The 23,258-nt window shown below is 37.9% G+C and overlaps 1 protein-coding gene and 1 long non-coding RNA gene across 3 annotated transcripts in view; one reads left to right on the forward strand and one right to left on the reverse strand.

Annotated features, from left to right (window-relative positions):
* iqck (IQ motif containing K) overlaps positions 1-23,258 on the reverse strand; it is a gene marked incomplete at its 3' end in the record, with an annotated part of 156,105 nt that overhangs the window by 23,325 nt on the left and 109,522 nt on the right. The window lies entirely within an intron of this gene.
* Positions 3,159-4,429, forward strand: LOC307160115. Of its 2 annotated transcripts, none has more exons than XR_013821501.1 (3): positions 3,159-3,305; positions 3,382-3,576; positions 4,418-4,429. It is a non-coding gene; the product is annotated as an uncharacterized lncRNA (long non-coding RNA). The 2 variants fall into 2 exon arrangements; XR_013821502.1 differs by lacking the exon at positions 4,418-4,429 and adding an exon at positions 3,833-4,411.

Below are 23,258 nucleotides of genomic sequence, written 5' to 3' on the forward strand. Positions count from 1 at the left end.
AAATATTATATATTATTGGATAAAAGCGCCTCCCCCTAAAATTTTAGTTCAGTTTATTTCTAAAGCACATTTAATGACAGCAACAAGGCAGACTAAAGTGCTGTACAACACAAAATAAAAGACCATAAGATAAATAAAAGAAAGCAGAGAAGAACAAAACAAGATGTATTAAAAGCCAATGAAAAGAGATATGTTTTTAAATTATAGGGGTGGAGTAAATTAGACAGATAGATCGGGAATGCATTACAGTTTTTATCCATTGGTTTGGCTCATTTCTTGAAACAGAAATTACATCCTCAAAACTCTAAGATCATTTGGCAAAACAGTCTTACAGTTCAGCACAATATTATAGCTCACTTGCAAAAGCTCATATCTCTCCCAAAACTGTTCACTCATGCTTCAAAACTAAATTCCTTTCCCATATAAAGAGTCAGTGCCACGGAAATGGTAAAGATCCTTCTCAATTGCTTTGGCTCATTTCTTGAAACAGACCGGACGTTCTCAACACTCTTGGTGCTTTTGCCAAAATAACGTGGATGGTTCGGCACAACACCATGGTTCACGTGCAAAAGTTCATACCTCTCCCAAAACAGTTCACTCATGTGTCAAAACTAAATTTCCTTCTCATTTAAACAGTCAGTGCCCCCAAAGTGCTTCGTCCCTTTGGCATTGTGTAAGCACTGCAAGTCAAAATGTTTAGATGTTTTGTCACTATGGCAGAGGACCATTGAAATATCCCTCATGTCCACCTTTCAGTCTTAGCCCAGTCCTTCATTGACAATGGTTACTGTACTGTTTTTTGTCTAGCTAACAGAATACAATTGTGTATAAAACTGAAAAAAAAGAAATAGGATTTTAGGGTAAGAGTAGGTTTGACATCACACATTGCACTCATACTGCCAAGAAAATTGTAACCATTATCATTCACACACATAAAGTAACTTCCACACATCAGAGTAAAAAGAAAAAGTATACAGCATAATATACTCTAATATAAGCACTGCTGTAAATAAAGCTGGAGTTTCACAACTAACAGTTCTTCACTGGTCGCCGTCCTCACCCTCCTGGCCATCCACACCCTCCTGGCCATCCACACGCTGCTGTCTGTCTGGCCACAGATTCTCGTCCACATCACAGCATATATTCTCCCTTGCGATGCAACGAGGGAAGAAACGGCGTGCATGTCGCAACCATCCCCTACACTGATCTCCTGTAATATCCGCACACGCAGCGTCCATTGCATGGAGCAGGGACCTCTGATCTTGAGCCCGATGCTCAACACTCTCCACCTCCAAGCGGAAAAATACTCCTCAATAGGATTGAGGAAAGGAGAGTAAGGTGGTAGGAACACCATGACCATCCTTGGATGAGTAGTTAACCAGGCCCTGATGAACGGGCCACCGTGGAAATTCACATTGTCCCATACAATGACATATTGTGGTAGGTGAGGCCCTACGAGACCTCTCTCATTTTCAGGGATGAAATCAAAATGAAGGCAGTCCGAGAAGATGAGGAGCTTCTGTGTATTGTATGGGCCAAGACTGGGAATGTGAGTGGCCACACCATTCTCAGATATGGCAGCACACATAGTTATATTGCCCCCCTCGCTGGCCTGGGACATCCACCATGGCCCGGTGGCCAATAATATTATATGGTATATATATATATATATATATATATATATATATATATATATATATACACACACACACATATATGTTATTCATGGTATTATGTTCTTGACTAATTTTGACAATTGAACAGACTATTGTGCATGTGATGACTTATACAATGAAATGACGCTGACACGTTTTGGAGTGAAAAACCATTAGACTGAGAATCAACAGTCAGTTTAGATCAACAAGATCTATTCACTTGGAAATTGTGCTAAATGTAGGCTACCTGTACTTAATCATTTGCAAAGATGTACTGAGACATTGAGACATGTACTTAGACATTTGCAATTTGATGAAATGAATGAGAAATTCAATTCTGTTGTGAACAATTGCCATGTGGTTTGGAGGTTTGTCCATGTTGTTTTGAGAATGTCATTTCTGTTTCAAGAAATGAGCCAAACCAATGGAGAAAAACTGTAAATGCATAAATTCTAATGTAATGTATAAATGTAGATAAATGTACAATACCGATAAATAGATATAGATAGATAGATAACCCTGTTATATACCGGTACCTGTATTTTGTACTACTGTATATTCTACTTTTAACCCATGTAACATTGAAAACATGTCATCATAGACACATTGAGCTGCAGTTATATTACTTTATTCATACCTAAGCGCTCTACTAATACTTCTCTGACGTCATGCACTGAGGTAGTGTTGTAGACTTATTTTAGATGTAGATTTGATGTGCTGCTAGGATGAACACGATATTTTGTCTGTCTATTTAGAAATAAAATGATTCACTTCTATTGAATATGACAATACACATTCATTTATTTCTGAAATATCACTCCAAAACTGTTTTTCTCTGCTCCTTGTTGTGCGTGACTCTCTCCATCGGTGTGCCACTGTTTGAGCTGTGACTGGGAAATGTGGCATGGCGGCTCATCTGACAACATAATAAACACGGGTAAGTTCAGTAAACCAATTTTTTCCCCTGAAAAATCACTGGATAATCTCTGGATATTAATCTTCTCTGTTATTTCTGTGTGTGACTTTTTCCATCTACATGCCCCTGTTTAAGCTTCTGTACCACAATATTAAATGTGGAAGAAGAGTCACGTGACAGACATCATTGTTGCTGTTTGCCTGAACTTAAGCTTTAAAGACTTACAGTTTTTCTCAGTCGCTTTGGTGCATTTCTCACATCACTATTTACATTTGCACAACAGTTAGTTCAACCTCCACAACATTTAGTCATTTGTGCACATCATAGTAGCAGTTTCTCATTCCTTCCAACAAATTGCAAATGCTTTTGGACATGTATCAATTGCTTTCATACAACTCTCTGCTGTTTTATTACATTATCATTTGCTTATGTCATGTCAGTCAAAATCAACTACATGTATACTTGTGAATGCTGAATAGTCATTCAATATGTAGCCTGTGGGCCGGGTTAGGATTAGGATCCTTCAGTTCACTCTCGTTCTCTGACTTTTTTTTATTTTTATGTTTAATTATGTCACTAATTGGGGGGTGGAGCAGGCATTTAGTAAGCCACTTAACGTGATGAAAGCAGGCTTATATATAGACACCTGGGGTCCTTAGACTGGGACCGTGTAAATTTACTGCTGGCTTTGGTGTGGTGAATCAGTGATTCAGGTGCTGTTTTTGAGTGTTCAGGTATGTTCAAAAGCATTTTCCTTGGTTGTCGCTTTCACTGGGGGATAGTATGCCAAACGAATGTTTGTTTTAATAGTACGTGGAGGAGCCGACGCTGACTGAGCCGCAGTGCGACATTGTTTCCCCGTGAGACCGTGAATGGGCGAGCGAACTATGGCAAAGTAATGCCAAACTACTTCCCTGTTTAACAAGCGTCAGCTGGATACTGTGACTGCAGTGGGATGTTTACATTCAACTTAGGGTTTCCCATTCACTGTTAACGCTACGACAGGTATGTTTAAAATTATGTCCTGCCCGTATTTGTGTTGCGCACTCTTTCCCTTTGCTGTTTAAACTAATATATGTATATATGAGTGTATTTGTCTTGTATCCTTGGTATATGAAGACAGTTTAATATAATATTGACCACTTTTGTTTATGTGGCCATTTTATCGTGGAATGTTTGAAGACTGCATCTAAAACATGATTTGTATTGACTGTGAATCATGATCAAACAAATATTCTTAATGGTGTGGTTGTGTTTACAGATCTGTACAGCTACACCTGAGTTGCTGGCTGCTGTTCTCCATATTGTGTGATTTTGATTGTGGGGTGTTGCTTATAGCATAGGTAGCTTTTATTATTTTTTTCTTTCTTTTGTTTGTTTTCCTCTTGCCTGTTGGCTATAGCTGTTATTGTATGTGAGTGCATGAATTGTACGTCACAGGCTAGAGTGGGTTTATTTATTTTATTTGTAATTTTTTTTTTTCCCAATTCCTTTTGTTTTTTTGTAAACAGCCTCTGTGTGGGCGGAGCCAGGGTGGTGCAAGAGACTTCACTGGAATTTTTTTTTTTTTTTTTTTTTCTTCTCTTGCTCATTTAAGATGTTTGCAGTGCCGTGTAGTGTGAACCTTAATGTCTTTTAACCATATTTATTAGAGTGCTGTGAGTTTGCAGTGTGTAGACATTTGAGCTCTAGTGTGTACTAAAAAGGTTCTGTGCCTCTGTTCACGGGTGGTAGTGAGAACTTGGCCTTCTCTTAGTGCTTTCTCAAAACGCTCTACTGGCTCCCATGCTGATGGCCTGGTGATTTCTAGTTATATTTGTTTGATTTATTCTTTGTTTTCTTTCAGGCCAACCAACACCTTCAACTATTTATTAATAAAGATTGTATTTTTATACTTTTCTACGAACCTGTGTTTGTACATTTTATTGGGGCAGCGTTCCCCTTGCTCTGACACTTGCACTAACCAGCTAAGCTCAAGGGGTGGCGTAGTCAGTTGTACAATTAGGGGTCAATCTGTCAAGCAAATTTTACACAAATCTTTTTTTTTTTTTTTTTTTTCTGAAAATGTCTCCTGAACAATTGAAATTGAACAAAAGAAATTGAACAATTTCTCTCAGGTGAGTCTCAGCTTTCACTGATGAACATCTGGATGTGCATGAATGATTACAGTACTATATATGTTATGTTCAGTTCCAATATGTACTGCAATATTGTTTACCGTTGTGCACAGCTCTACCCAAAGGGAGTTTGTTTGTTGTAAATATAGTCTAGATGGAAATAGGGGTCCACGCGCACCCCCCGGCTTTTTTTATGCCACCTGATTTTTTTTAAATCTTTAAAGTGTCTATTTTCAGAATCTGCCAGGTGCCAAGCTGAAATAATGTCCCAAAGGCTTCATTTTTAACCCTTTGCTGCACCCGACCGGAACCCGAAAAAAATTATATAGAAAGTGGCTTAACATTTGAAGTAAACAACATACAGAGACAAATGAACACATTTTCCCATACAATTCTGACCCCAGGAATTTAATGGAACGGTTATTTTTTGACATTTGATAACATATTGACCCTATTTCTGGGCAAAAATAGCAAAAAATGGCCAAAAATGTGTAGAGGATCAACTATATTTTCATTTTCTGAAGCGCATAGGGTGATTTTTTTTTTCTTTTCACAAACTGTTATTTCTTTATCATTCAAGTGTCTATTTTAAAATTAAATTGGGTACCAAGCTGAAATGTCCAAAATGCTTTATTTTTAACCCTTTGCACCAAACCCGAAAAATCTAATGTGATATAAAGTGCCATAACTTTTGATGTAAACAACTCACAGAGACAAATGGACACATTTTTCCATACAATTCTGACCCAGGGAAATTGTTATTTGTTATATTTTACAACATCTTGACCATCTATGGTCAAAAACAGCAAAAAAAAGCTAATTTGACACCATTTTTATTATACTAACAGCAGCCTAAAATGGGGTTTATTTTAATATTTTACCGCACCTATCCTGAACCTGAAGAAATTGAAAATAGCTTTACTTTTGAAGTAAACAAAACAAAACAAATTAACTTAAAAAAAATCCAAAAAGGTCCAAAAAGTTGACTAACTGCCAGTTTGGGAATGTTGGGGCTTTGCAGTTGGCAGTTGTGGCCGTTGGTTGGTACCTGCAGATCGCCATCTCCCACTGCTCTCTCTTTTGGAACAATTTCAGTACGTATTTGAAACTATAATTAAGATATACCTTTGTAGTCATAACTAAGTCATAAGTCATTTTTCAACAGTTTTTACTATAATCACAGGCTTTCGGAAAGCGAGACGCTATCATATCTGCACAGTATCCGAGATATGAGTCTGTTAAGCAGCCAGTTCACCATACCGCGTGATGGATATTTGTGAACAGATTCCATTAACATTAGAGGACTTGCCTTTGGATACAATTGGCTATCACCAATACTGCTATAAAAGCTTTACAGGGAAAATAGATTGTTTACAAGTGTCAAAGGCTTCTACATCTGGTGAATCATCATCATTGAAAAAGGACTCTCTGCGCCATGTCAAATCTCTGTCAATTCAATCTGAAGGAGCTCCAAGAAGGTGTTCCTTCTTGTTTCCCAATCAGTGCATTTTCTGTGACAAAGCAAAATCCAAGTTCAAGGGCAAGACTGAAGAGCTTACAAAGTTTCAGAGTTGGAAACACAAGGAACTAGCCTGGAAAGTTAAGAACCTAGGGCACAGGAATTAAAGAAAGAGGCTCTTTATCGCAAGGTGTAGGACAAGGACATTTTTGCAATGGAAGCTAAGTATCATCTATCATGCAGAAACAACTTCAACACAGAGTAACAAACCCATGAGCGTGGAAGGGAGAGAGCAGAAAAGGCAGCAGACAACATTGACAGCCTGCAGGCCCAGAAGATAGCAGCACATAACAAGTCGTATTGTGTGGCCTATTCTGGCCAAATAGCAGATTTGATCTCTTTCAGCGACTCTTCACGTCTCTGACCTCCTCTGAAGCTTTCGCCGTCGAAACAAGCAATAACAGCTAGAGCAAGCCTTGCATACAGTAGACAGCGACTTCAACTCACCTCGAAGCCGCTTCTCTTCTGTCGCTGCTCTCCTGAGGCCATCCGGCGAGAAAAAAACGCTATATCCTTTTACTGCTACTGTTGTGTTCGCCGCTGCGACACTCAGTTCTAAAAGAGTCAAATTTAGCGAATGTTGTTTCAAATGCCTCGCCCCTCATGCACCTCGTGTGGAGCACGCATACACAAGGAAGATGAGCACTCAGAGTACGCCACGTGCCTGGGACCCACCCACACTGAAGCTGCACTCTCTGCCGCGGGCTGCTCTCACTGCAAGAGCCTGCCCATCTCAACACTGCGGACGCAGCCGGCTAGCTCTCTTTCGAGACGACGACACCGTCGCTTTCTCACTTTCTCACTCACTTTCTCCATCTCAGTCTACTTCGCTGGTCCTGTTCACTCAGGCAGACCAACGCCCCTCTCCCTTCAAGCGGTAGGTCTCGTCTCCTTCGGCGGATCACACGAAGAACAAGACGACAGCCTCTCCATTGCTGCGTCTGAGGAAGAGTGGACGGGCTCGGTTGACCCCGCCCTCTCATAGTCTGGTGCTAGCGCTGCTGCTACCGGAACTAATTTGGACGCTGAAATGCTGAGTATCCTCACTGCGGCCGTTTCAGACCTCGGTCTCGAATGTTCCTCGCCTGAGGAGCCACCCAGAAGCAGGCTGGATGGATGGTTTCTGCCTGGGCACCAGCAGGCCCCCGTCACAAGCCACCGCCTTTTTTCCCTGAGGTCCATGACGAACTCGCGAAATCATGGCGTGTGCCGTACTCAGCACGCACGAACGCTTTTACTTCCGCCACGCTCTCCTCTGTTGACGGCGCAGCAGAAAAAGGTTATGAGAAGCTGCCTCCGCTCGAAGAAGCAGTTGCTGCCCATCTATGCACGCCCACTGTTGTTGGCTGGAGATCCAGAGCGGTTCACAAACCATCCCTGGAGTGTTGAAATGGGTTTTGTACATTATAAAGCGAGGTTACTCGCTCCAATTCCCTCGCAGACCCTCACGGTTTCAGGCGGTCATCGAGACCTCGGTGAGAAGCGGCGTGGCTCACGTGCTTCTCACCTAAGTGCAAAATCTGCTATAAAAAAGGGCGATAGAATTAGCTTAGGTAAATTTTTTCAAGAGCAAACTGTTACCCAGCCAGAACGTAATCTTTCTGGGCACAGTTATCGACTCTACAATGATGAGAGCACGGCTCACACCAGAGTGGGCTCTCTCTATAAGGGGTCCTTCAGGGTAGGTGCGTGCATGCCCCTCAGGACGTTTCAGAGGCTTCTCTGTCTCATGGCCGCTGCATCATCAGTACTCCAGCTAGGGTCCGATCTTATCAGTCTACCTATTACTGTCCATTAGCACAATTGTCCTGGGACTTATGTTCGGAGCGAGCCCGGCTCTTATACTCCAGCCCCTTATTCATGAAACCCGACTCACGTCTGGTTACTGTCACTATGTTGGGGTTTGTCATGGCTTGTTTCTGTGAGCCTCAGGGTGCTTCCCTAGGAGCCAGTTGTATGCAGCCACTTGCTAATAGTGCGGCATTTTACATTGCGTCCCCACTGCGTATTAGCTACGTAATACGAAGTGACCGATCTCGAAAGGGAACGTACTCGGTTACTAATGTAACCTCGGTTCCCTGAGAGTAAGGGAACGAGTATTGCGTAGCCTGCCGCACTATTACTATCTGTTGGGATTTGTCAATTAAGTCGATTTAAACCTGCTATTTGGCCAGAATGGGCTTCCTTTATAGACTAAGGCCACGCCCATTTAGGCGCGCTCTGACGTGCGACCCAATCAGATGACTTGGCGCCAAACACGTCAGAGCGCGCCAAAGGTTGTGCAGTTGCCGCAGCACAGCCAATGAGCGAGCTAGACGCTCTGCTGTGTTCGCTGTGCAGCTGCACTGCGTTTTAAATTATTAGCTTCAATATTCTCGAGGAAAGGAGTTTCTCACTGCGTATTAGCTATGCAATATGAAGTGACCGTTCTCGATTCCAATGACCGTTATTTTCCAATGTCTTCATGTACAAGTTGTACATGGGTCTTAGCTGGACAACCTCTTTGCATTCAATCACATTCCTAAGAATGTAATCCTTTACCACACAATACAACTTGTTATGTGCTGCTATCTTCTGGGCCTGCAGGCTGTCAATGTTGTCTGCTGCCTTTTCTGCTCTCTCCCTTCCACGCTCATGGGTTTGGTACTCTGTGTTGAAGTTGTTTCTGCATGATAGATGATACTTAGCTTCCATTGCAAAAATGTCCTTGTCCTACACCTTGCGATAAAGAGCCTCTTTCTTTAATTCCTGTGCCCTAGGTTCAATAACTTTCCAGGCTAGTTCCTTGTGTATCCAACTCTGAAACTTTGTAAGCTCTTCAGTCTTGCCCTAGAACTTGGATTTTGCTTTGTCACAGAAAATGCACTGATTGGGAAACAAGAAGGAACACCTTCTTGGAGCTCCTTCAGGTTGAATTGACAGAGATTTGACATGGCGCAGAGAGTCCTTTTTCAATGATGATGATTCACCAGATGTAGAAGCCTTTGACACTTGTAAACAATCTATTTTCCCTGTAAAGCTTTTATAGCAGTATTGGTGATAGCCAATTGTATCCAAAGGCAAGTCCTCTAATGTTAATGGAATCTGTTCACAAATATCCATCACGCGGTATGGTGAACTGGCTGCTTAACAGACTCATATCTCGGATACTGTGCAGATATGATAGCGTCTCGCTTTCCGAAAGCCTGTGATTATAGTAAAAACTGTTGAAAAATGACTTATGACTTAGTTATGACTACAAAGGTATATCTTAATTATAGTTTCAAATACGTACTGAAATTGTTCCAAAAGAGAGAGCAGTGGGAGATGGCGATCTGCAGGTACCAACCAACGGCCACAACTGCCAACTGCAAAGCCCCAACATTCCCAAACTGGCAGTTAGTCAACTTTTTGGACCTTTTTGGATTTTTTTTTTGTTTAAGTTAATTTGCTTTGTTTTGTTTTGTTTACTTCAAAAGTAAAGCTATTTTTAATTTCTTCAGGTTCAGGATAGGTGCGGTAAAAGATTAAAATAAACCCCATTTTAGGCTGCTGTTAGTATAATACAAATGGTGTCAAATTAGCTTTTTTTTTTGCTGTTTTTGACCATAGATGGTCAAGATCTTGTAAAATATAACAAATAACAATTTCCCTGGGTCAGAATTGTATGGAAAAATGTGTCCATTTGTCTCTGTGAGTTGTTTACATCAAAAGTTATGGCACTTTATATCACATTAGATTTTTCGGGTTTGGTGCAAAGGGTTAAAAATAAAGCATTTTGGACATTATTTCAGCTTAGTACCCAATTTAATTTTAAAATAGACACTTGAATGATAAAGAAATAACAGTTTGTGAAAAGAAAATCACCCTATGCGCTTCAGAAAATGAAAATATAGTTGATCCTCTACACATTTTTGGCCATTTTTTGCTATTTTTGTCCAGAAATAGGGTCAACATGTTATCAAATGTCAAAAATAACCATTCCATTAAATTCCTGGGGTCAGAATTGTATGGGAAAATGTGTTCATTTGTCTCTGTATGTTGTTTACTACAAATGTTAAGCCACTTTCTATATAATTTTTTTATATTTCGGGTTCCGGTCGGGTGCAGCAAAGGGTTAAAAATGAAGCCTTTGGGACATTATTTCAGCTTGGCACCTGGCAGATTCTGAAAATAGACACTTTAAAGATTTAAAAAAATCAGGTGGCATAAAAAAAGCCGGGGGGTGCGCGTGGACCCCTATTTCCATCTAGACTAATAAGGGTGTTTTTTTTTTCTTTTGCACAATGCTGTGAACAAATTAGAATTGCAAAGAGCATATGCAGTAAAAATGTGAAACATACATAGTGTCTTGTACTCGGTTACCTCACTAAATACAGTAATGTGTAACTTTACTGTATTTTTCAAATGGCTGTGCAAATAGTGTATATAGTGCTATCTTGAGCATTTTCAGGTAGTGTCACCAAGATCTGACTTTTTTGCATTGGAAAACATTTACAGAGTAAACTGTCATAATGAAAACATGACAAAGCCATTTGACTATCTTGTTCATAAACAATGGTGTCGGGACTTTTCATCTTGATGACACTGACACTTTCATTGACATGAATACTTGCTTTTGAGGAATGAGCTATCCATTTTGAGCAAGTGACATGCTTTTGCAGGTTATCAACTAGGTTTTGCAGTTTGTACTAATTGTTTTGAGAACTGCATTAACTGTTGTGCAAATGTAAATGGTGATGTGAGAAATGCACCAAAGCGACTGAGAAAAACTGTAACTGGAGCACTGAAACTAAGGCATTTAATTAACATTGTTCACAATGTGCAGGACATGTAGTAATGACATCGTGGGTCACGTGACAACAGTAGATTGACACGATAAGTTCAGTAACCCACATTTGTCTTACAGTAAAATCAGAATGCCTTTCATTTGAATACATCAGAAAATCACAGTATCTCTGACACTGGTCTTCAGTGTTTCTCTCCATGCTTGACTCTCTTCATCTACATGCGCACTACAGTGGAGAATGTGGCAAAGTCATCTGACAACATTAACAAGGTAACCCAAATTATTATTTTTTACAAAACCTAATTCACGTGCACAATAAAACAATACTGACTCAAAAAAAAAAGTTAACTCTTTTCCCGCCAGCGTTTTTGCTCATTTTCACAAAAATGTCATGGCCCCCAGAATATTTGTTTGTTTGAATATCTGAACATGCAATATATCAAAAGAAAGAGCAGACCCTCTGCTTTAAAATAAAATAATAATTCAAAAATTTTTATCAACACTTTTGAGCAAAGATTCAGATTCAAACCAGATTCACAGCGATGATCAAAACACAGACTATCGAGTCCATTCGGGTCGACATTTCATTCAGTAACATTAGGCAATTTTAATTTATATGCTGTTTAATGTTGATGATCGCGTTATTTTACATGTGTATATGATTGCATATTTAGGGCTGTGCCGCACCACCGCGGTTGTAAAGGTGTGGCTGAGTAGCACCGGCGCTGGTCCGACTTTTTTTTTGTATGTGAAAAAGCTGTTTTACATGAATATTTTGACAGGAGTGAAGCAGAAAGCTTTGTTTACAAAATAAATAATGGGTCAGCAATTAAACGTTACATCGCAGCCATGGAAACGTTTGGATTTGTGATGAATGAGAGAGTTGTGCGTGAGCCCATAATTTAAGCTTTGTATTCTTGCGATCTGGTCACCCGATTATCAGCGAATTTAACAATATTCCATTAGTTATTCCACTGGACATGGAATCTCTTGTTTCTTTTCCCAAATTTTCACTCACGTATCACCCATTTTCGCAGGGGATTATAAACGTTTCTGCCTTTGGTTTGCTTTAAATTAGGCCTATTATATTCGCATTCTTTACTGTGGTAAAGTAGAAAAACCGCTGTAGGACAGAGAGCCTACCTTTTTACCTGCACGTCAAATTCCTTTTAACACAGTTTGTGCTTCTTATTATACTTGGTAAGGCGCGTCAAGTTTTTTGCAAGCGCTTTCACAAGCGTGGGTGATTTTAGTTTCGCTTTCTCTGGCAGCGCAAAATCAAATATAGCCTAAATGTCTTGCCCTTGTGGAAGATCAAATTCGCTATTCAGACTGTCTACAACAAGTAGAAAACATGAAGATATTAGAAGAGATGGTCTCGTTCCTTACTCGTGTCCCACATCCCTCTCAAAGCGCAGAGCGGAAGGCTTATCACACGTCTTTGTGTGGAAATATCAAACAAATGTTTTTTAAATATTTAACTTTATAATATTATTTAAGTTAATATTATTTACTGATATTTATTTCAATACTTTACAGGCTTTAGTGTGATGTTTCATTGATGGAAGTGCTCAAACACGCATGTCTGTTTATAAATGGATGTTTGAGCCTCATTTATTATTTTATTTCAAAATGTATTTAATTGAGGTGTATATATGTTATATATACACCCCCCAACCACCACGCCACCACCGTCACAGCCCTATATGCAGTGTTGGGAAGGATACTTTCAAAACGTATTTCGTTACAGAATACATGCCCCAAAATGTAATTTGTACCGTATTCTGTTACGTTACTCAATCTGAGTAACGTATTCTGAATACTTGGATTACTTACACATTGAATTGCATTTTATAAGTGTAGGAATGCGGTGCGGTGATGCGCTGGTGACACGTTCATGTAACATGTAGGCCTACGGGTGGCACTGCCAATAAAGCACCTAAAAGAACTGGCAAAAGTAATGATTATGAATATGTCAAATATAGCAAGGAGATATTTTAATTGTTTATTAACCTGTTAAGCTGCAACGCCACTTTTGAAAAATCCCCAGAAATGACATACCCAAACTTAAACAGATACAGTTCATGAACCCTTTGCACTAAAAGCACAAGTATGATCTCATTTGAAAGCTGACACCTGGCAGTTTATTGTAAATGTAGAATTAATTATTGTCATAATGAAAAAAATTGTTATAAATAGCTTCAAAGTTTTGTAAAGTTATTAGAAATTAATTTTTATGAAACATCCTCATGAAAATAAAATTGAAGTTGGCACTGTAGCAATCTAGAAATGCACTACAGCTAAAGCCACATGTCTAAACATGGTATGTTTAAAATCTGAAGATAATAAGTCCAAAACTCTGTATTTAGTTACATGTTTTCCAAGACCATGTCAAATGACTTTATTTTGATTTGACGCTAAAATGCTGCTGATGTTTAGTCATCTTCTAAGTCATCCATTCAGTCTTATTGTCTCTATTGTTTTGTGGTGCAAACGAGCCCAATTCAGTCTCAGTCTCCCCATGCACACATTCACACCTCTCCAGCCTGGTTATGGCTCTAAATATGCATTTCTTTTGTCTGCATTATAGTTACTAACGACTGGCTATTCACAGGCTATTCATAGGGTTTCAATCCCTAATTTCTTTTATCAAAGTTCTTACTTAACATTTAAAAACTGGATCAAATGCCCTGCTTGAATAATGAAACATTTCAGTAAGCATATTTAGAAAAAAATCATAAAAGGATAACTGCTATATGTGGCAGGTGCACCTAGAGCTAGCTAGCATGTTAGCTTAGCACACCATCAATACACGACAATTTATGAGATTAAAACCATGTTTGTGCTTCAAACTTAATTTATAACGCAAGTCGAGTGTTTTAAATAATCTTCTGTGATATAATTTCGCTTCAGATAAAAAAATCAGACAGAAAATATATATTTTTTTTTATTCTGCACAATGATAAAGTCTATATCGATTAGCATTACATTATAAATATAATCTATTATTATGGAAATACCTGACATTACTCGAAGAACACAGGTAAACCAAATATCATTTCAATCATGTTTATTGTCTTCAAAACGTCTTTATCTGCATGTTACAGCGATCTCTGATAGCTTTGAATGTGTTCGAGACTTCCTGGATTGTCACATGATCATGGCTCTTCTTCATGTTCCATATATGGACTATTATTGTGAATGTAGCGCCCTCAGGCTGTTGGTATGGATTGAAAACACAATACATCACAGTATCCAGCGCTCATAATGATTACATCGACGCATTTGGGCATAAATTCAATAAATATTATTCCTGTCTATAGAAATCTGATGAAAACTTATGAAAATATATCAATATTTCTCCAAATCTGCACATTTTTGAGCTAAAGCCCTGAGGGACGTTGTTTTGTGAATCGCTGTCATGACGACAGCACAGAGTTTTTTTATGAATGAAAGCGGCTGACGGTCATAATTCATATTAAAGGTATCGACTCATTTTTTCATTTCATAACTCCTGACACAAATTAAGACATAACTGTCACTATAAGTTTTTCAGAATACAATAGTGGTCAAATACTGAAACTTGAGTCTTATATCTTTTTAATGATGTATAGTTTGTCAATGTATAACATTAAATCTGATAGTAATTTTGAACTAAATAAAAAAAAAAAAAACGCTTCAGTGCGCCGACGCACTGGTGAAGCTTAACAGGTTTTAATAAACAAGTGTTTTCTGTGTCAGTGTCGGCTGCAAAGAGGAAGTTGACTATGCTGACTTGCAATCATCACAGTAGTGAACGCGCCAGAGAGAAATGCACATTTCATACGGATTACATAAGAAGAGAGCAGTCTGTTTTCTTTCGTTTTGAATTGTTCTGTTTAAAAGTAGACATGTCTGTGAGGCAAGTATAACCTTATACACTAAGTTTCGGTTCATTTATGAGATGAGCTCCAGTTCACGCGCCGGCGCCTCCGTGTCGTGATTATATTGTCTGCAAAATAAACTTCTTATTTATTAAATCCAGGCAATTGGTTGATGAAACATTTGTTAAAATTAAGATACAATAATACAAAACGAAATTCACTTTAAAGAAAGGCTTTGTGCTTTCTGTTTGAGGTCTCTGTGAAAGTTTTTAAGCAGTCTTTTAGTTCCGCTTTCAGAGCGTTCACGTCCGTAACATTTTTTCCTCATAAATGCGAACACGAAAAATTAAATAAAATGAATTTTGTGTTCTGTGGAGAGCCAACCCTTCTTCATCCGGTGGGTAGTATTACTTTTGGTTTGCGCAGTGTAATTCACAGAAGTACTAAACATATTTTGCCACCTAAAAGTTTTTGTCACGCATGTTTATTTCCCTCATATTTAATAGAAAACACATGTGTAGACATATTTTTCTAATGTCTGGACTCCTTTATTAAGGGAGTATGGATATATAAACAGACAGTATAATATAAACATATAAACAGTTTCAATATATTGGTATTAAATGCATTTTCTGAGAATTTCTATTTCAAGTTTTGATAGCAAATGTCAGTCCATAACGCTGGAATTGCCCAATTTTAAAGTATTTATTTTGTGGTGTAGGTCTACGTATTTTATAATGTTAACTTCAAATAATACTTATAGTAATTTAAAGATGTGGTAGCATTGGATCTGGATGGGAAGGATAACATGGGAGGTGGAAGGGCTGTGTCGTGATTCTGCCTTTTCACACCGCGACACAGGTTTGTGGATCTGAGTGTCGCGATTTCGGTTTCATATCGCATATCGTTACAGCAAGGTGACCAGTAAAACTACAGCAGACGAATAAACCTGGCTAATTAAAAAAAATAACTTGCTTTAAGATGCTTCTTCAGGTTGGAGGTGGAATTGGACGCTGAAAGGAGGTTGATTGCTGGCAAGCAGAGGTTGCACTGCACAGTTATATTTCGTTCTCCCTTCTCTTTATTTAATGTGAAATGCTGTTTGAATTTCCAAGATAGAAACGCATTCTTGCCCTGCTCTGTTGTTTTGGCTCCATCTCTACCTCTAGCTCCCGCTGCTCCTCTTCCGACTCCATTGTGACTGATCACGCAAACCGCGCATTTTTTCGTTTTCATATTGGGGCTTCTGGGAAATGCATGGAGTTGCCTTAATTTATTTAGAGAGTGAATAAACTCGTGAAACAAGTATCATCATGTAATCCATTGATTTCAACAATGTAACTGTATTCTAAATACCAACTATTTAAATTGTAACTGTAACGGAATACAGTTACTCATAATTTGTATTCTGAATACGTAACGCCGGTACATATATTGCGTTACTCCCCAACACTGCTTATATGATATCGCTTGTTTCTGTTTCTTCTCATGTGTTTTGATCAGGAGATTCTGTACTCTTTCAGAAGATGTCATGGAGCCCCCTACTGTATAACAGTGAAAACATACAAAAGCCGGAAATTTCCATCAATGAAAGAGTTAATAAAGAACTGAATTGCTCATGACATCATAACCAGTGAAGCCACTGAACTCAATGCATCATATTTCAGTGCGTAAATGTTAACGAGTCAGCGTTTTTTATATCTCCCTGTACATTCTAACAACACTAACGTCCTAAGCATGTAAATGGTTATTTATTTAAAATCGGGAATTGTCCCTGCTAGGGCTGCACGATTAATCGCAATTTACATGTAATCGCACTTAAATCGAGATGGCTTATCACGATTTTCAAATCGCAAAGGCTGCGATTATTTTTATTTATTTTTTTTATCCACAGTTTGTCATTGATGTACGGCTCTGTAAACGCTGCTCCATGAAAGCACTGTGAGTTTGAGTCACTTATAACGTGCATTTGAAAAAAACAACATGCGTCAAACATCTTTCCAAAACATGAGAAGCATTTATGAACCTCTTTTTTATAACATGCAACATTTAATAACATGCATTTACTCCAAACTCACTTCATAACGACAGCTGAGCTCCTCCTCCTGTGAGATGATGTGCTTCTTACACAGAATATGGCAGTCGTGTATTTATAAGTCATGTTTAATCAAAGCGTTTCAATCTTCTGTTTATTCAGCTACAGCGATAGGGATTTCCTGGAATTATTGTGCATTAACACATAAACTCCACCGACCCGGTACCGGGATCGAAAATCTTTGTTATGATGTTCGTACGTTCTTTTAATAAACTTCCTTATATGGTATTAGACAATTCATGGTATCATTTTAAAGCTTAGAATCTAAGCTTTACAAAGAATACCATCACTTTCGTTTTCATGATACATGTTGAATGAAATATTAGCTTAAATATGCATTGGTCCCAGGCAAAAAATTCCGCTTTATGATTGCGAAGAAATATTTCTACAAATATTTATTTTTTATATATTTCACAAAACAGTCAAGTCATATATCACAAGAAAGCTCTCATTCTAAGGAATTTGACGATGTAGATTATTACATTGTGAGACAATCATAGACCGAAATATCTTCAAAAGAATCCCGCAGTGAAATAAAATCAAACAGAGATGACAGATAAAAGTATCACATTCCTGCTCCGATGGCGGCTTCAGTCAGCCGCAAACAGCCACATAATCTATATCACCTTTTAGCTTAGGATGTAATCTTTCAAATGAGACCATTTTCACGTTTCTGTGAGCTTTCCTTGGTAAGAAAAACCTTTTCGAATGAACTGAGAGAAGACGCGCTCTGAGCGCTCTGACACTAGATCTCCATGCCATTTGTATAGGCGCGAGCCTTACTCACAAAGCAGCTGCTAAGGCAAGCATTTAGTATATATATCTAACCGGAACTAATCTCGCGTCGCATATCTGTGACGGACTTATTACAAAAGACCAGAAGACGCGAGTTCAACAGAGTCGGATCGGATGCGCTTCCTTGATCACTTCCGGGTAAGCGCAAGCTCTCTTTTGAGTAAGATAGCCGCGAGTTTGCGTGTGTTATTATAGTTTATGAACTGTTTTGATTTTTAAAATTGCATCTAGAAAGATAAAAGCATCAATGGCATTGATAAAAACGATCTTTGGAAGTGCAACTGGTTTCTAAATGGACGATTTGGAGTTGTTGGAGAATGCGCACTCTCCAGATGCACTTAGCTTTTGGGTACGTATGGTACATGGTTTTTCAGCATTTACAATGTTTATATAAATATTTTGATTAAAATATTGTTAGTTTGAAATGTGAAAGCACAGCAACCAATCTGATAAACTATTATTTGAAAATAAATGTCAAACGTTTTGGATATGGAAAATATTATTGCGCAATAGTTTACAACTTTGCATAAGTGGAATAAAATGGTAATTTCAGTAAATCTACATTTTGATATTGTGAAATGGATATTATTACAGTGCAGAAACTATGTATAAATAGTGTTTTTCTTTGTTTCATGTTCTGTTGAAGATTGGCACTGTGGGCACAGTGGGCACAGTTGGCATCAGATCTCCAGGAGGCTGGCCGGTGATGTTGAGGTGATGCACAACACAGGTGACAAATCTGATGCCAATATAATGAATTATATAAATCTGGAGGATGAGGATCCTGTTCTAGATTGTAATAGACCACAGATTTTAGGCAAATAATTTGTAAAATGATAAGTCTTGTATCTTCTGAAAGAATAAAATGATAAAAATCATAAAGCGCCTATTTTTTTCTTTCTGTTTATTATATCACAGACACCATATACTATAATATTTATCACATCCAGCAGTGTTTTATATAATTTCAAAGTGTTTTCTGTAAAATGACACTGGAATATTGCATATATTCCACTGTATATGGGTATGAGCAGAGTTTAGATTTGGGTAGGTGGATATTACATAAAAAAAAGGTAATATCCCTCCCTTCAGATTAATATGCACATCTTTTTCATTTTTTAGTGTAGAGAAAAAAATCTTTTTCCAGTGTTTGCTGGCATCTAGAGGAAACAGCCATAAGTGTCTGCATGTTGCTAGACCCCACAGGGCCTGAGTTACACACTTTCAAAAATGAATTTAAAATTAAAAAATCAAAAAGCGCCTATATTTTTTTGGTTTGATTACAGCTCAGACAACATATACTTAAATGTTTATCACTTTTAGCACTGTTTTATGAATCTGCAAAGGGTTTCCTGTAAAATGACACCAAAATTGTCTATTTTGGAAAAAATATGTGGAAATGGGAGGCTTTTCAATTTCGGTAGGAAAATCCAGGCGGAAATCCCCAAAAATGGTCGAGGAGTGTAAGAGGTTAAGTGCATTATTGCATATAGTGCATTATTGCACTTCTGCGGCGGGGCATATTTAGCGTGTTTGCGTGAAAGCGTCCTCTGGCGTTCAAATGGGGCAGTATTTACTAACAGTCAGCCGCACTCCACTGACAAGCTGCGCACAAAATAATCGCAGCCTTTGCCAAATCGTGTGCGATTTTATTGCGATTAATCGTGCAGCCCTAGTCCCTTCTTATTAAAAGTGTGATCAAGCTACATCTAAGCCTATTGCAAATGTCACAGTGCTTATTCTGAAATATGAATACAGATTTATGCGTTTTTATGTGCATTCAACTTAATTCACCTTGTAGCCAAAGGGTTAAGGGTTATTTTTTTTGTAGGCCAGTTTTTTTGTAGGACAGTAACTTAATTGGAATAATTTGCTGGCTAAATATGTCTTCAAGTCCATTCATGATATGCTCCCTCTGAGCAAGATGATTGTATACAATTTAGTAATACCAGATATATGTTCATTTTTTATATTTCCAACATAATTACAAACAGAAAAGTTTTGTTAGGTCAGTTACCTGTGTCGGCAGTGTGCAGCACACGCATCTTAACCATGTTATATTATAATATCATAAACATTACAGTTCATGTCCACAGTAACAGTTAATTCAGACATGAAACAAGCTTAAGAGAAATCTATCACTCTAAGATTAATGTGTATTTTTAGTTAAAGCTGTTCAGTTATTAAGCAATAACTCATTTTCTTCTTTTGTGTTTTATATCATGACCACTAAGAGGTGATTTCTTTAATTGGTTAATTCCCTGAAGAGAGATACTTATTCGTTGTTGTTGAAAACGAAAGTAAATGAATGATGCACGTTCGTTTCGTTTTACCGTGAAATGAGAGTTCCGTGTCTTTATTAAAATCAACAGTCCAAAAAATACTTTTCGTTTTACACCTTCCTTTGACTAGGTGTAATGTGCAACAGGTATTAAATCTATGCAGGACTTAAAGCACATTTTATCCGACACGAGACCCAAGTGGGCTCCAGTTCAAAACTTTGACGAGTATCTCGGACATGTATGGGTAACAGGACATTCTGAGGATTCACAGTTACATCAAAATCTGCTCGCTGTAATCAATTGATGACAAATGAAGCAAAAGAAGAAAAATAACCGAATGGCAGTCACAGTGGAATTTACACCTTGCAATGGACTAAATATGTTATCAATTTGCTGTCAATAAACTAATTTATGAATGAAACGGTATGATGTATGGATTACTATGCAAACAAAGTAGACAAACTTTATTTCTGTCATGACAACTCTCTGGGGAAGAGGGAGGGTTTCTGAAAGAGCGCTGCAGTCAGATAATCCCAATAGCAGATCTATACAGGTGGAGCTGGGAAGAGGGAGGGTTGCAGACTGCTAACAGCAAACAATGCCAAGTATTTGAATGTTGAGCAACAAGCTCATTTGGCTGCTGATGCCATCAGCTGCACTATGTAGATAACAATGTGATCGCTAACTAATTAAGTGAAGGACCGATCAGCCTGCGCCATCTAGATTTTCATGACAGAACTTTGTATTTCACTTAGTGGTGGTAAATGGGACCAATCCGTGAGCCTTAAAATAATCAGTCTCAAAAATATAGTCACGTGACATAAACTAGATGCTTGTTAACATCATTTTATTGTGAAAAAATGGCATACTAGCCTTTTCTGTTTAAAGTTATAGCCAGTGTTACAACATTGTTGGCAAGACAACGTAACGGCAAAACCCTAAAATTAGCCTGCACCAGAAAGGACGAGAGTGATTCTTTACCTAAAAAAAAACCTCAAGTTTTAACAGAAGAACATAATATAATTGATGTTATACTATACTTTTCTTCTTAGAAATCCACCCACTTGTTGGCCACTTTCCTCCACTCAGGCTCACCTTTGTTGGCTAACAAGACCTGATCACACACTACAATGCTATGACCCTTCATCTTCAAGATCAACAACTCTGCCTCCTAGCAAACATTAGAACGGAGCATAACCAGTGGACTCGTGTGCAGTACAAGCAGTGTAAGCAGTTGTGGACTTTTTGTATTTATTGTGCAATTTATACGTGAAAATTAGTTTTTACGTGCATATTATACACAGTGTTCGCATGCATATGATAAACACTTTATGGCATGTAATACGCACGTACCCCACACCACTAATCCTACCCAAGGGGTTTACAGTGCGTATCATATATGCACGTAAAAACCCATTTTCCCATATAAATTGCACGATAAATACAACGTGCTATAGAGACAAATTTTGTGAGAGCTTGTTGCTCGGATCAACTGATTCTTAAAATTAGCTCCCTGATTTACGTGAATTCTTTCTAGGAAGCTGTACACACAAAAATAGCTGTCCCCTTTACCACAAGATAAAAATAAATAACAGCATAAAATTAAGATGACAAGAACTCAATGAATGTCTCCCTGCCTGCAAGCAGTTATATTTCAGCACCACACCGGCAGGCAATTTTATCTCCTTATCCTAGTAGACAAAACACACACTCAATCACAATGCATGGCTAGGAAGATCTCTTCAAAGTCAGCAATCATTTGTTTTGCTAATTTGCAAAATCATAGGGAATTTACTTGCAAGACTGCAAATTTTACAAAACAACAATTACTGATGTGTCGGCACAACTTCAGACTGATGAACATGAAAACGTAAAGTCAATGCTTATTATAACATTTAATACCAACTTTAATCAAAATAACAGTAGGGCTGGGCGATATGACAATATATATCATGACGGCGATGACTATAGAATATAGAATATATAGATTTTGTTATTGTTTATATTGTTTATTTGAATTCTCATTTCCAGTTTACACTCTTGGTGTAAACATTTTTATAGAGGAATTGTATAAAAAAAAAAAAAAATTTAATAATACAAATGATATATATATATATATTATTTTTTTTCCATTTACTTCTCATCCATATGTTTATTGTGTCTTGGGGATATGAAGTAGTTTTTTTTACTTATTTACTGCAAAATTCCTCAACTACACCATTAGCTTGCTTGTGTATGAAATATTAAATTTTTATGAAAAAAAAAAAACTCTTGTGATTATCAAAATGAAATATGAGTTGTTTCTGGATATTGATCTAAGTGTTAGAGGCAGAATTCTGCCATCTGCTGGTTAGAGAAAAATCTGTAGGAAATACAGTTTTAGAAAATATATACATCCAGCAGAGGGCCATAGAGATCCATTTATGTTTCTGGTCTTTTTTGAGGTCTTGTTTAGCAATAATGCCACATCAATTCTCAATAATGATTGTAATCACATATTATTTATTTCAATAATCCAAATATAAAAAAATTATTATTTTAAGAATAAGAAATTAATTGAAAAAAGTAAATAAACCCCCCAAAAATCAGGCATACAATAATGATTATTAGGACCCTAAATCCAGATAAATCCAGATTAACGTGTATGATTTATGCATACTTTTACAGATATTTCGACTGCAGAAGTTGAGATATGTTGCATTCTGAACGATTCTTCTCCTGACTTCAATCTCACTATCGAGCCACAATCCCCAGACTTACTCTGCTAAGGGTGCAAGAATACATACAATACATGAGTACTTTGATGCCATTCAGGACACAGACACAAGTACAGCACTTGGTCTACAAACAGGGAGAGATTCCAGCTCTATTAAAGAGCTGTCTATATCAGCATCCTCTTCAGCAAAGCTGGCCCCGTCATGGCCCTGGTTTGGTGCTTCTGTGGTACAGTGCACTGCATTTTCAGTGTTCATTACAGCTCACATTAGAAAAGTTACAAGAACAGAGCTGTGTTCAGAAATTAATTAGTTTTCATTCATAAAAGCTGTAATGAAGCATGAAGCTTGCTATGGCGTTGCTAAACGTAACTCTACTCTCTCTCAGCTAATAATGTTGTATACTTCAAATACCAACAAATACTTCAGATAGGTCAGCTTCCTCCTTTTTCTTTTTTTTACACGGCTCAAATCCCAACGCATTTGGCCTTCCCAGTCTGTGAGAAATGTGTGTTTGTGTGATGTAATGTAGTT

This window comes from Squalius cephalus, assembly GCF_949319135.1.
Source record: "Squalius cephalus genome assembly, chromosome: 6".
Classification (NCBI taxonomy): domain Eukaryota; kingdom Metazoa; phylum Chordata; class Actinopteri; order Cypriniformes; family Leuciscidae; genus Squalius; species Squalius cephalus.